Genomic DNA, 5,287 nt, shown 5'->3' with positions numbered 1-5,287 from the left:
TATTCGATAAGGGTTTTGTTGTACTCGATCAGGGGCTTTGTTTTCTCGACCAGGGATCGACCAGGAGGACTTTGTTATACTCGATCAGGGGACTTTGTTGCGCCAGTGGAACTTGTAGTATTTGTATAGATATGTACATACCAAGATAATAATGAACACACGCCTGACTTGCTCCAGGACTTCTTGTACCATCAACTGTACCCATTATTCATGTCGTATTACTACATATTATTATAGCATGTTTGATGTCTGTATGTCCATGCCCTATGTTCATTTACTTTGTCCCGATGTACTATGTCTGCCGCATAGTCAGTAATTAGAGCCTCATTTATTATTCAATGTCTGTCTAGCAACTCTCCCTTGCCACCCGCTTCAACTAGTTTCCCTCTGAATCGCTCAGGCGTACCCTACCGGTCAGGGTCCCTAGTAATCGCTCCTGTATCGGTTAAGCTATCACGCCCAGTCTTGTTACACTTATTGAATATACCCTACTGCTCGTGCCCTGGGTTTCAGAACCTTGTCTGGATTACACCACACCACATGGCACAGTTTGATATCTCCAACACGACAGTTTACAAGCCTCAAACCGGCCCGTCTGTTCCGGCCTCGTGTTTCCCTTAGAGGCATACTCCCACAGTGCCCCTGGATTTAAAGTGCTTTGTGACTTCTTGTGAAGTGCCCTAAGTGAAGTGCAGTGCCTTTCGTAATATAGCACTGCTTATGTTTCTGCGGCCCTACAGGTAGCGGGCACCTCCAGCCAGTTTCAAGACAGCACTTCCGACACCCATCCTCCATCTACGCCAGCCCGCAAGCCGCCTCCAGCGTCCCCTTCCCACTGAGCCAGCTTTCGCCAGCGGCGTGAATACGCCGCCAGCCTCCTCTCACCACCATGTTACAGTCATTACTCTTTTGCCGCCAGCCAGTTCCTGCATAGCAAATCATTGGCAATATATGCACTTCCTTATTCTCCTCGTCTTGTTACCTGTGCCGCAAACACGAGATGTCTGACCACGACGATTTGCTGGAAATTTATATGAGATTATATGAGAAAACGGCATACTCCCCTGAACCCTCCACCCCCTCACGCCTCTCCACGCCGGGCGCGCAAATTCAGGATGGGGAGCAGGATACGTCGGTTAATCCACTTCCTACAAGTTTCTCAAGAGAAGCCCAAGACGTCGATTGAAGGAAAAACGACGTCAGAGGTGTCAAGACAGTCAGAATCGGCTTACCGCCTTCAACTAATGTAACGCAAGCTGATAACCACGGCTACGACTGTTGGAATTGCTGGCGGCGAGACGACTTCACCAGCTGCCACAACCAATTCGCCGAATTCAACCTCTTCATCTATCCTTCAGACAACGCCTCCTCCTTGCGTCACCTATCTCCCTAGGTACATGCCTCAGTCTTCTCAACCACCCTGTTCAGTCTCAACTCTCGTCGACCTCTCCCATTGCCTCCTCCTACCGCCTGCCGTCTCGAAGTACACCCCTGCACAGCAAGTCTTCAGTTCCCAGCCCCCCACCTCTTCAATCTGATGCAACATATCAAATTATACCGTCAATGGCGACGTCGTTTCGAAGACTTTGCTGTTATGTCTGACCTCAATCAGATACCCCTCATGGCGGCAACTCATCAATTAGATCGTGCATTTCCCTCGATGTTCAACGCCTCCTAGAGCACACTTCGCCTCCCCCCCTGACTCCCCCCGGGTCGGTGACAGAATTTTAAGCATACTTACAGAGTCATTTTCCGTGGCCTTTCGCAATGAAGCTCTCGATGGTGAGGGGAACTGCTTATCCTGCAAACAAGCTTCTGGGAATCATTCAGACTTCTATGCACGACTTTTAAGGACCTAGCAACCGAGGTGGACCTATGGCACAGGCGATCCTGCTTAACCTGTGCTGAGATCAGCTCAAGATGATCTTGCTTTGTTGATGTGCGTGTGAGGACCTGCTTCAAAGAAACTCACACCCTCGACGCACTTTCCTTTCTCACCGACTTGATCACCTGTTGCAGGTCGTATGAGGCCACAGAGAAACTGCCTCAGCTTCTTCACTTTCATCTTCCATCTCAAGTCCACCGTCTCCACCTACAAGAGGAATCAACGCCAGATGCAGACGACGATCTCTCCACAGCCCCCCGTCGATCCTGATTTCTTCTCCCGAATCCTGCAAGAAACTGTCAGGCGTAACATGGTCCAGAGAAAGAACGCACCATTGATGGTACATATGGCTATGGGTTTCAAAATTGTGGCCCCGCACACCTCGATGTCCTGCCAACAAAGGCCTCAGCACATCCGCTGGCAAAAGCAAGGACACTATGCCAAGTGTTGCAGGTCACAAAAAGCCTTATCTCCAGGTCAAAACGTCTCTTTACAGCCCGACAGAGCGTCCACACCACGTCTCCCCAGAACAACAAAAGGATGCGGCCGTGGATGATGCCTCGGTAACCGGGTCCCCTAAGCCGTCAATGTTCGTCTGTCTACGGTACCAACTCTTCCAACCTCCTGATGATACCTGACACGGGCGCGGACATCACAGTGATTGGACCAACCGCCTGGACACCCTCAACATCCCCAAGGTAGCCTGTCTGCAATGACCATGAACAGCGTGCTCACAGGACGGGTCCCCGATGTCTCACGGTTGCTTCAAACCGCTTCTGGCTCAGTCCCAGAGATCTTGCCTTGCCACAGTCCATCCATGAGGGCATCAAACCCTCTCTTGTCATGTGGCCATTGTCAGGACTTAGCCCATCGTCTCATCCGAGTTTAAAGCCCATCCTCGCTGTATTCTACCTCAACAGGTGTGCCAGAGATACCTATTTCAGCCATGACCACACCTGCTGCCGCCGGGAGTTCTTTTTCGTCAATTCCAGCGACGTCCTTGTCTCAAGCCCGACCTCCGAAGCCGCTCAAGAAGATGACAGGCCCCCGATGAGAATCCACCTCAAGCGAGGCGGCGGCATGCTGGCATCCACACCCAGGCCTGTCCCTAGCACTTGCCATACGGGACAAAGGTGAAGGCAGGCTCCCATTACTCTGGTACAACAGGGGATCATCAGACACGCCAGTGAGAGCCCTCGAGTGGTGCCACCCTATGGTGTAGCACCCAAACCTGTGAGTGTTACATCACAGTGGACCTCACCCATCTCAACTCGCTGAGTCTCCGTCCCGCCCATCCATCGCCTACGCCCATCCAAGCAGTCGCAGCGTCACCCCGTCTGCAAAGTTCTTTACCACGGCGGATGCTATGGGTACTGGCAAGTCGACCTGGCGGAAGAAAATCGCCACCTCCGCCATTCATCACGCCCTGACGCTTCAACACTGCCATGACCGCATGGGCTTCACTTAACAGGGGATGCATACTGCCTCCGGCAGGGGATATATGGCTCTGCAGAGGTGTCACCAACTGCGTAAGGTCGTAGATGACATCCTGCTCTTCGACGATGATCTCCCAGCCCACTTGAATTCGGAAGTTCATCTGATGCTCTCACAAGATATACGTGCCATGGTATCACCCTGAACAAAGACTCTAATTTATTAATTACGCCGCCCCCAAAGTTAACTACTGCGGCTACAACATCTCGCCAGAGGGATCCTGGCTGATGAGGAGAGGTCAAAGACCATCAGGGACTTCCCTACTCCAGCGAACCTGACCGACCTTCGCTCATTTATGGGCCTGGTAAATCAGCTGGCCGACTTCTCCCCTAAAATCGCCACATCAGCCCAGCCTCTACGCCCCCCTCATGAGGAGCCCCAAACGCTCTTTTCCTCTGGACTCCTGACCCACGACCTAGCGTTCAGGAATGTTAAGAAGGCGTTGCTGTCACACCAGTCCTTTCCTTCGACCCGTCCTTACCAGTGGTCCTCCAGACCGACGCCTCCGTACCGGCCTCGGATATGCCCTCGCTTCAAGACCACGGCAGGGGTAGACTGCGCTTAGTTCAGTGTGGCTCAGGTTTTGACCGGACACGGAGACCAGATACGCCACCATTGAACTAGAGATAACAGCAGTCGCCTGGGCTCATAAACAAACCGCTACCTGGTGGCGCGACGTTTCCACCATAGCGGACCATCGCCCGCTCGCCTGTTCTTAATCGCACTACACGTTGGGCCGCCATCGAAAATCCTCGCCTCCAACGTCTCAAAGAAGACCGCCCTTACGTCTTTACAGCTGGCCAGCGCGCCAGGAAGCTTCTGCCATACCGGGCGCCCTCTCGAGCCTGTTGATGCTTACACCTGAAGATGAAGTCGACTGGCACCACGGCCGCTGCTCACGTTCGGTCTTTAGTGACACACACAGCCACTTCTTGCTGACAAGACGACGGCATTTCCTCCATCGAAGACGATAGGACTCTCCAGGGCTTAGCGCCATGCCGCTCAAGACGCCACGGCATACGTCCAACTCACAAACTACGTCTCCGCTGGATTCCCCCCACCAACCGCTATGACATTCACGCCTCCGCCCTCCCTTCTGGAAGCTGAGGATAGCCTACATGCGGACGGAGGCTGGTGTTTGTGCGGCCCCGGATCGTCGTTCCCTTTGCCCTCCGCCGGCGCACCTTATCCCGCCTCCATGACAGCCACCGCGGCGGTTGAAGCCACCAGGCGCAGAGCCCGTCGGAGCCAAGTCTTCCTGGCCTGGTAGCCAGCGCCGATAATGAAACACGGTTGAGGCTGAGCCCCTTGCCAGCAACTCCAGCCAGCCAGCAACAAGAGCCGTACCCGTGATGACCTCCCCAGCGGCCAGCGGGTCGTGTCCGTGACTTCTTGTGTGACGAAGTCACTTTCCTGGTGGTGCGTCGACGAGCTCGCGGATAGCGTGGTAGTTCCACTATTGGTCGGGACACACCACCTCTTCCAGGGTCATCCGGATGTTTTATTTAGCTGCCGGAAGTCAGTGCCTCTCCGCCTCGAACCGGCGGTGGGCCCCGTTCAATAGCCACGCGAGTTCAAGAGCTTCGCCGAGCAGCAGGGCGTCCACCACATCGTCCCTCCCCTCATTACCCGCAGGCGAATATTGCCGCGAGGCAGCGGTAGAAGTCCGTAAATACCTCCTCCTCAAGGCAGCACCGACGAGGCCGCAGACTCGCGAGGAGTTAGGCAAGGAGCCTACTGGAACTCCATGCCTGCCGGACGCTCTCTGCCCAGGTATTTGTATAGCCTCCCCTTCATGCTTGTTATTGCCTGCCCACCCCAGTCCTTCTTAGATGAATAGCGAATCAAGGCGGACGAGTGGCGACCGCAGGAGCTGCCCGGATGGCCCAGTGACAAGCCACTATGACG

Source organism: Homarus americanus, unplaced genomic scaffold, assembly GCF_018991925.1.
Source record: "Homarus americanus isolate GMGI-L3 unplaced genomic scaffold, GMGI_Hamer_2.0 scaffold57897, whole genome shotgun sequence".
Taxonomy (NCBI): Eukaryota; Metazoa; Arthropoda; class Malacostraca; order Decapoda; family Nephropidae; genus Homarus; species Homarus americanus.
Note: the sequence above shows the minus strand (reverse complement) of the source record.